General features: G+C 42.8%; 1 protein-coding gene across 1 annotated transcript in view; it reads right to left on the bottom strand.

The window, feature by feature from the left end:
• The window catches only part of trpc7b (transient receptor potential cation channel, subfamily C, member 7b), a 49,785-nt gene extending 43,006 nt beyond the window's left edge, over positions 1-6,779 (bottom strand). The window contains exon 1 of the mRNA XM_076159498.1: positions 5,835-6,779. The gene's annotated coding sequence lies outside the window, so the exon portion shown is untranslated. The remainder of the gene's footprint in view (positions 1-5,834) is intronic.
• Between the last annotated feature and the right edge of the window lie 3,486 nt (positions 6,780-10,265).

The raw sequence follows: 10,265 nt of genomic DNA, 5'->3' as shown, positions 1-10,265 counted from the left end.
TAAGGAATGAAATCTTGCAGCATGAAAATATACTTACAGTTTACTGTATGTGGACAAATGTGAGCTTCTAGTAGTTTCTAGTAAAAGACCAAATTCAAAGCTGTATAAAAACCAATGAAGTAAATGTTTTATAAAAATCCGTTATGATATTAAAAATGAACAGGAGCGGCCCCCTGGTAGTCATGGATGAGTAATTGGGTGTTTGTTTTGCATAGGCCTTTGGCAGCCTGTGACATTGTGAGTTTAATGGCCTACGTCAGGGCTCTTTCCCTCTCCTGTCTCCTACACATCACCACCTACAGTGATAAGGAGATTCTCTCGGAAAAAAAAAAAAGAGAAGTCCTGAGAGAAGTAAGTGGCTAGTTAGATTTCTCTTTTCACACTGCTGAAGAAAAGAGCTGCATGCCGGGAACAAGGCGCTGTCAGGGACCGGACGCTTTTCCATGACAGCTACTGGTGCTGAGAGACACAATGCCTTCAATTAAACAGTTCCATTTCAAGATAAGTGTCACATTTTGTCCCTGGGTGAGGGGATTTTGGCGGGGGAGAATATGCTGAAAAACCACTTTTTGGAGTTTATTCAAAACTTCAATAAGCCTCAGCTGTGTACAGTAAACGGCATCTCAGGTTGAGATGAAAATACAGAATAAGAATGTGACAAGTAGAGAATCTCAAATAACAGGGAAATAATAGAAACTCAATCCAGTGGGAGATTCTTCAGTTATCATCTCTCACGAGTGTACATCTTTCTCTTTAGGTGCCTGCAGGTCTGCAGCTCTATCATCAGAATTATAATGCAAAGTGTCGCCTCGTCCAAAGCGTCTCATCTCTGTAAGTTGGACTGAAGTAAAGTGCTTCAGCAGATGAGCACCGTGTCTGCTCGCACTCCAATATAAGCTGTCTGCAGTGTGCCCTGAACCACGAAATAACAATTATACAGCTCCTCTTGAATACGCTCGCTAAATAGAGAAATTAGTGGGATTGATCAGTGCATTAACACGATGAAAACATGCTCATGCTACTCTCTCTGCAGGAAGGAGACGTACATCTATTACACAAGAACAACTCATACATACAAGCAAATATAAAGTATGCGTATTCAAAATGTGTACAAGTCAAGGCGTTCTTTTGTATCATAATAGGAAGCAATTTCTTTTGTTTAATCCCCGAACCTAATACAGCACTGACTGAGACTAATGTATGCATATGTGGCTACATGCTGACATGCAAATCAAAGCTTTTCTATTAGCATATAAAGCATATCTATCAACGCCAGTACAAGCCTGCTACATGTCAATCATACCCTCAGGCGTCAAATGAAAAACTGTAAAACTGGATTTAAAAAGCTCATTTATATTTACAGGAAGTAACTGCAGATGTGCATACAATGTATATACAGCAGATGTATAGACAGACTCCCCTGTTCACCTCGCAGTGTGTGAACTTGTGTGCTGAAACTTAAATGAGACGTCTGGTATTTCCTGGCATTTAAATGAGTTGAAACATGGATGGTCCGTGTCAGCTAATGATCCTGTCACTGCAGCCGGAGGCATTTCTAATGAAAGAGAGCGAGAGAGAGAGAGAGAGAGAGAGAGAGAGAGAGAGAGAGAGAGAGAGTGAAGCGGCCCTTGTCAATGCAATGGAGCATTGCAAATATTGAGACCCGGGGTGTAGTGTGTGATTGTAGTTCAACAGGTATCGCTTCAACAAAGTGACGTGTGTTACAGAACTAAAGGTCGCCAGTGTGTAACAGTCCACTCCTGCCTGCTGCTGCTAAAGGAGGAATCCACATTCAATACATGGATGAAGAGGGAAATCTGTATAAATGGATGGAGCTGCTTTTGAACTTTTGAACTTTTGAATTTGTTATAGAGTTTGCTTTACATTCCACTCACAGCACACTCTTGTAGATTGCGGCTTTTTAGACCACAAGGGCCTTTTTTTTTAGTAACAAATGACTAAAGAGCTGCACTGACGTCTTTGAAAAATGGCCTAACTGTTTGGGTTGATGCAGTTTGTATTCTGGGCGTTCCTTTATGTTAAAGACAATTTGATCATGCAGAGATGGGCAGAGGGAAAGAGAGGGAGAGGGGATTCAACTTTCCGTCTTTGCCCTCCCTCTCTAGGTATTTCACTCTTCACTGCACTCCTGCGTTATGTAGAAGCAGCCTTATGTGTAAATTTACAACATATTGATTTATAATAGATTCCCAGCGTCTGTGAACTGCTCACACTGTATTACCACTAACTGCTTCTGTGCAGTCGTTCCCTCTTAAAGGGGCGATGTAATCCTCCCTCCCTCTCTCACACACACAGACACACACAGACACACACACACACACACACACACACACACACACACACACACGCACGCACACACAGAGGCGCCCCGGCACAGGTTAGATAAGAACGTGATGTTAGTTATCATTGCAGAGATTAAAGCCCGGGTTGGATTTCCTCTTTGAGCGATGAGGAGGGCACCAGATGTTCACGCCACCGTCCAAACCACACAGCAACGCAAGGAACACGACGCCCCCCCGAGTCCCCGAGTCTGCAGCTGATTGGCTGACACTCAAACCTTCCTGCCATGAGGTCACGGTGACCCCGGAGCTCACACTCTCAAGCTGCAATCACACACCATTCATCTCCTTCAACAATGGAGCCCGGACAGACGGGATGCAGGGATGAAAGATGCATATGAAATTTGCCGAATATATAGGAAAATACACACAAATAAAGCACATTGAGAGAGTTCATGATGAAGACTCTTGTGTGTGGGGAAGAGAAAGAACAGTACGCTCGCTATACTGTGTGTTCTAAACATAAAACACAGTTGTTGTGTATCCTACCAACTTGATGCCAGGGCTGAAGCAAACACCAATATAGGAAATTGCTGCTGTCAGACAAACTAAAAAAGCCTGTAGTTCAAACACGTCCGAGGGAACCACAATAAAACAAACAAGCTCTAATATCCGTGTGTGTGTGATTCTAACAGGTGTTAAAAAGGGTTTAAGAGAGAGAGGGAGAGAGAGAGAGAGAGAGAGAGAGAGAGAGAGAGAGAGAGAGAGAGAGAGAGAGAGAGAGAGAGAGAGAGAGGGAAGAGAGAAAGGGAAGAGAGTGAGAGAGAGGGTAAGGGAGAGAGATGGGATTGTGAGCATGAGAGGAAAACAGGAAATGCAGCCTTGCGCAATTGATTGGGATCAGGTGCTCATCCATGGGCCAGAGGATGACACACACATTCACATTCACACACACAGGCTCCTTTTCTGACCACTGCAGTGGACAAGAGTAGAATATAGAAGAGTTTGCTCAGTCAGAGTTCTGGTGCTGAGGGAGAAGGTGAAGATAGGTGAGCGAGGGCGAACACACCAAAGTTCACGCACAGTGTGATCGACGATCGCTTTGGATAAAAGCGTCTGCTAAATGACCGTAATGTAATGTAATGAGTGTTTGGGGTAAGAGAGAGATATAGGCTGTTAGAGAGGAGAGAGAGAACAGATAAAAAAGAAAGGTTGGAGGAGAGAGAGGCAGATCCATAACATTGATCAGCACCAATAACAATCTGTCCCTCAGAGGTTAATGGAGGAGGAGAGACGCAGTCCCATGTGGACTCACCTCCACTTTGTTTTCATTCATCTGCTCCCTCCACTCAATCTCATCTCCTTCTATGGCAACAGGAGCGGCTCAAACGGCGACGGCTAACTAATGGGTGCAAATGGGTGCCTCTGCAGAACCTATAGACCTAAACTGAAGCCCATTACGTCTCTGCTCCTCACACAAGAAGAGAGGAAGCTAATTGGAAATGACGGGAGGAGTGAAGTCTCCCCCGGGGGAATTTAATCCAAACTTCTCTGGTCTGTTTGGGAAATTCATTGTTCACGCGTAATGGAGGCTGGAAATAAAAAATGGAGGAGGTGCAGACAGGGCTGTCCCAAAACTGATCAAGTATGATGGGATGAGAAGAGATATGAGAACGATAACAGGGAATTTATCAGCTTATCTAGCAAAGGGAATAAGTCTCTCTCTCTCGCTCTCTCTCTCTCTCTCTCTCTCTCTCTCTCTCTCTCTCTCTCCCTCTCTCTCTCTATCGGCATGTAGTCTCTCCTTACAACCATCCAATCTACAAACACAAGAAAGAGTTAAAATCTCACCTTTGTTTCAGGTTTTATTTAATCATTCAGTGGAAATGCTGTGAAGAATCCAAGGTCTCAGCTGAACAAGGCCAGAAAGTTAATTTTCAATTGATTTGTACATGAATAATTGATAGGGATTAACTTTGAATTTACATATTCAAACACTGGCATTATGTCGGCGGAAACGTCTGGGGTCAGGGGTCAGAGGTCAGAGGTCACGGCTGCAAACAAACGAGCTGCACCACTGCAGAATTTGTGTGTGTGTGTGTGTGTGTGTGTGTGTGTGTGTGTGTGTGTGTGTGTGTGTGTGTGTGTGTTAGGGCTCGGAGGATCCGTCACCTGCTCCATGTTGATTTCACTGGTTGTCACTGTTGATCACAGGTGACAACAAAAGAAAACAAACAACTCTCAGGATGTAATAAAAAAATAAGAGAGGAAAGAGGGAATTCTCTCTCTCTCACTCGCTCGCTTGCTAATAGCCTTTATGAATTATTGAAAGTGCGTTAAACAAGATGTAAAGTTTAATTAACTCAGGCTGCCCCTGCCGAGATGGGAAATGAAACTTTTGTACTCCCTCTTTTGTCTTTTTCTGACTCGAGCTGTTCTCAACCTTATTCATGAGTAATAGGTCAGTGGGTGTGTGAGTGAGTGAGTGAGTGAGTGAGTGAGTGAGTGAGAGAGAGGAGGGGGAGAGGGAGAGAGAGAGAGAGAGAGAGAGAGAGAGAGAGAGAGAGAGAGAGAGAGAGAGAGAGAGAGAGAGAGAGAGAGAGAGAGAGGATAAACATATGCATATCTGTGTCTTTATGGTTTCATGTGTGTGTGAGGCTAGATAAAGCATATGTATGTGTGTGTGGGCTTCACTTATTGGCTCTATATCCTACCGATTGATCCAAGCATTGCCGTGGCGATCCACAAACACTGAGTGGATCATAAATTCTGATTTGTCTGTGTGCTCGTCCTGTTGGAGGCACCTGACTTTAGTAATTGTGTTTCCTGTGTAAATGTGCAGGTTAGCAACACGCGTCACACTGGGCGTCCTGATGTTTGTGCAGCGCTGAGGAGCTTTTATGATGAGAGACTAATGAGAAAAGAACAGGAAGCTGCTTTCATTCATGATGTTGATAGTACAGCGTGTGCTTATAGTTACATAATTCTCATCGCCTTTCTTTGTCTTTAATGTGATTTATTATCTTCTAAAGTTCTGAGTTTTATTTGACATTGCCATAACTTTTAAGTAATTGTATTGTAAACTAAACTATTTTGTCCCGCTGTGATTGAAGTATTTTTTCACCTTCTGTGTCTTCGACCCTTTTAGCCATGATTGATTCTTTTCAGTTTAGTTTCCTTGCATTGCCACGATGACTCAAGGATGTTTGATTGTAACCTCCACTGACTGGTTTCCTAAGTAGGGAAATGAAATACATAATATATAATCAAATATCTCAGTCTTCCCCGTTCTCAGTGATCTAGATTAGCTTTGTTAAGATGATGTCATTTGCAGATAGGTTTAATCATTTCCACAAAATGTCCTGGTCTGGAACACACTTAGTCAAATTCCATTACTGTTGTGGGATTTCAATGGGCATAGAAACTCTGCTTAATTCTAATTCAAATGTAATTATATATCTTATTAAAAAGTCAAACTGTCTCCTTTTCACCTTTTCCTATTTATTCATGTGAATCGTGGCTGCAGTGACTCACCGCTCCACCATGCAGGCCCTCCATGTGACCACGTTCCCCCACGTGTCCTGATGAATCCCTGTGGATCCTGCACTCTTCTTCTTCTTCTTCCATTGTGATGATCAGCGAGATGTAATTTGTCAGGACAAGCAACAGGTGAAACACCCTGAAATCCAATCACAACACAATCAAGCGCAGCAATCACTGTATGGATGAAAACAACCTGGGCGTCTCATGCACACCCCCCTGACTGTGTGTGTTTATTAAAGCTCACTCTGTTTGTGTTCACTACATGATGCTCTCACAACGTGCCCCTCATGCCATATTATGTCCACTCAAGCACAAGTGTTTAAGCTAATTTCAGTCTAATTTCCTGCAATCATTATGTTGTCCACTCTGTGAGCTCCAACGCCTCTCGCTGCACTTTGTGAGTTTGACACGAGAAGTTCACACCTCCAGTAAAAGACTTCAGGGTTCAGCACTGAGTGTATTTCCTCAACCAAAGGAAATGTGATCACTGAGGTATTTATAATGAGTAGAGACAAGCGCGGTCTCCAGGCGCTGATAAACCTAACAACACTCTCAGAGCTGTTAGGGACCACAGGTCTCTCACTGTCCTTTACTGTCTGCCTTATCTGGCCCTGGTCCTCAGGGAGGAGGAGACAGGCAGGAGTGGAAGCACTGTGCGATTAGGGAGAGGGAGAGGGAGAGAGAGGGAGAGAGAGAGAGAGAGAGAGAGAGAGAGAGAGAGAGAGAGAGAGAGAGAGAGAGAGAGAGAGAGAGAGAGACGGGTGGCAGAACAGAGAGAATAAGACAGACACATGCAGCGTCTCATCCCTTGTCTAGTGGTATTTTTCATTAGCACTCCTCGCATTCCTGTCAGTCAAACACTCTGCGCTTTACTCTTTTGCACTCCAATCCACACTGATGTCTCACCCCCTCACCCCCCCACCCCCTCATCCTTCTTTCCCCTTCCATAGTTTCTACAGCCAAAATTAATTAACACAAGCTCTCATGAGGAGAACAGACAAGTAAACAAACTTTTAATTATAACATTTTAATTATGAGCGATATCCTGGCAAAAGGTCCTTGCAGTGTCACAATTATGTCTCCACGCTTATTAAAGGATGTTAGCAATCAGATAACAACAATAACAACAAGGACTTTGATCTATAAGTAGCATATTAAAGCAGAGTAGAAGGAGCTGGGGAAACTTCTACTAACTCTAACACACACACCATCTTATTTACATGAAGACACTGCTTACTGTATGTGTGTCTCATGCAGGCTGAGCAGGTCATTGGAGCTGCCACAGATAAATACTCACTCTTTCCTATGAAACTATGACCTCATCCCAGCATAACTCAGTTCACATTCATATAATTATACTAATTGGGGCAGTGGGGGCAGAGGTTAGAGGTTAGAGGTGACAGGAGTGAAATTAAGGGGAAAGCACACGAAGGTCCCAATTTTAGTCATCATATTAAATGTTTTCAGTTTTCCCTGTTCTAACTGACATCCTCACATTTGGTCACCATCGTCTCCTGCATTTACCATATTCTATTACATCCTTTAGTTAGCTACATATGAGTGATCCTCAACTTCACCATCGTTTTTCATTAACATTTCCAGTTCCAAACCAGGCCAGACTGAGCTGTGTGTGTGTGTGTGTGTGTGTGTGTGTGTGTGTCCACATCACAGAGGATGAGTGGGTATGAGCGGGTATCAGCTGTGGGCTTGTGTATTCTCTGATCGGTGGTGAAGTGGATAAATGAAGGACATAATTAGCTGCAGAGTGGAAGGTCATATTTGGTTTATCACTTATTATTGAAAGGTTACCAGCCTTGGTTATAGATACACATGTGTAATACTAAAAGCATTAATTCATACTATATTTCCTCATATTCTAATGATACAACAGCAGAACTCTGTTGCAATCATGAGATTCTGCTACAGAACTAAACTCCTATTCTTCCTCCTACGCATTTGAAATCTACGGTCCATGGTTGTAAGGGTCAGAGGAGACTCAGCATTTCATTCTAACCAACAATGGCAGAATGATTTTCCTTGCTGCGAGTAAATTAAATGAAATTTAAAAACAAATGCAACGATGTGATGCAGACGAGAAGCAGAGAGGGGAAATGCAATTTAAAGGGAAGGAGGGATGGAATCATAAAGTGGTCTCATATTAAACTGCCATTTTCTTTACCACTTTTGTTGATGAACTGACAAATATTTTAATGCAAAACTAACAAACTCAACAATTCTCGAACAATTGGACACGTTTGATTCAAGCTACAGCGCCACATTGCAGACACAAAAACAACACCAAACCTCAGAATCGCTCAACAGAACAGAGTGAACGAGGCCAGGGGGGAGATGTTGATTTAATGTATCTTATTGACATGTGGCAGGGTCAGAAAATGTGAGGGTCGACTGCTGAATGCCCTCCAAAGTTTAGGAAAAATGTCCGTACAGCTTAAAATGAAATGAAATGTCACGATACAAGGAACACACATTTTGCGTTCCACCCTGTTCACATTATGTTCTTTAATAAATGAATAATGCATTAGTGGGTACTAGTATATCCTCCATGAGTCAATAGTTGGTGTACGAAAACAGCAGAACCACGGCTTGAATCTCTACAAGCTGCTGCCTCCCAACAAACCATCAAATACACACACCTGAGGACAATTACACACACACACACACACACACACACACACACACACACACACACAGCATCAGCATCAGCTGAAATGTCAGAGCGGCTATATCGATACTCAATCACAATATCTGAGACGATCACCTCACTACAGCAGGTACCTTATGATTGAAATTGATTTTTATGTAAAATCAATGTTGAAGTAAGTGGATTCAAGGGATAATTCATAATTATCTTGATAGAAAGAATGAAGGTATGATTTCTTTATGTATGAATGAACTTTAAAAACAACATTTTAAAGATGAATTTATGCTCATTTCTACCATATGGTTCTGCTTTGGGTTGCAAAATTATTGATCGATCAAAGGAGTTATGGTGCAGAACCAATACACCGTAGCATGTTATGGAGTGTGACTTCTTGGCTGCAGGCGGCGAATAGATGCGACAATCAACGTTTACGATTACGTTTATGATTTAAGCAGAAAGAGTCCCAAAGTGCACTCATATGAGAAAGGTGCTATGTTTATAGACGACAAAGCAGGCGGAGAATGAGGAACAAAACATCAAGGTTACCTGTGTGCCCGTGAGTTAAAGTGTCATCTATTTCTACAACATCAAACCAAATGATACAGTGATGAAGGAGTCTCGCCTCAGAGCCGTGTCATCATATTGACACGATTATGAAAATATAAGTTAGCTTAGAAGATAAAAGGATCTCACTGTCTCTTTGGAAGGAGACGGAGTGAGAGACATCAGAGAGCAGCGTCAGTATGAGCAACAACACCCCCAAGCCTCATTTCCTAATCACTGCTCTAATGAAGATGAATGTGGAGCCTGTGTGTGCATGTGTGTATATGTGTGTGTGTGTGTGTGTATACTGACGCACGCAGAAAGTCTGCAACAGAGAAAAACATACGTGTGTTTGCATTCCCCCATGTCTTTGCATGTCGGTATGAATTGTGTGCATTTACATGTGGACACACACACACACACACATACAGCATGTCTACACCGTGTACCCGCACATCTGTTAGTATGTTAGTTTAATTGCTTGTGTGTGTGTAGACCTGTGGCTTCAATATTGTACCTGAGGGAACAATGTGTAAGCAACATATTGATGCATTACCAAGTGATTAGTCAACGTAAACAGCCAAATGTCAACTGCAGCTTCGTTAGGATGCAAAAGAAAACTGCTTCCTCAGAAATCCTCCCTCTCTCTCTCTCTCACACACACACAGACGACATCTATGTCAATCAAGCAAGAGACGAAAAGACGCATTGAAACCTTTAAAACTGCATGCACTTTGCACGGATACAGTATCAGTGCATATGTAGACAAAGGAGAACGGAGAGAGAGAGAGAGAGAGAGGACGAGGAGACGAGATGTCCAGTGAACACACGCACAACTAGATTACAGCACTTGTTGGCCAAGAGAAATTACTCTTGATTACAGGAGATCCAATATCCAATACTGGACGCTTCCCGCTGGCCGCTGTGCGTTATAGAATATTTACATGCTCCAGATGGCGAGTCATAAATAAATCACATCAAACATCCTGCAAGAGTGAGCCAGTAATTGAGTTTGTGACCTCATCGTTCATTTGCAGGGAAATGGAGAGAAAGAAGCCAAATGGCGCCCTGGCACCTTCATTCAGGACTGGGCAGTGGAAATGCATATATTAGGTAATGGACAGGAATATATCACGGCCAAGAATGTGTATACATACATTGTAGAGACGGAAAAGAGCATTAGCAATCGAGCGCGCACACGCGTACACACACTCAAT

The sequence above is a fragment of the Genypterus blacodes genome, unplaced genomic scaffold (assembly GCF_046128005.1).
Source record: "Genypterus blacodes isolate CSIRO-AG114 ecotype Tasmania unplaced genomic scaffold, CSIRO-AGI_Gbla_v1 ptg000098l_1, whole genome shotgun sequence".
Classification (NCBI taxonomy): Eukaryota; Metazoa; Chordata; class Actinopteri; order Ophidiiformes; family Ophidiidae; genus Genypterus; species Genypterus blacodes.
The sequence above is the reverse complement of the archived record's forward strand: the minus strand, read 5'-3'. Positions and strand labels throughout refer to the sequence as shown.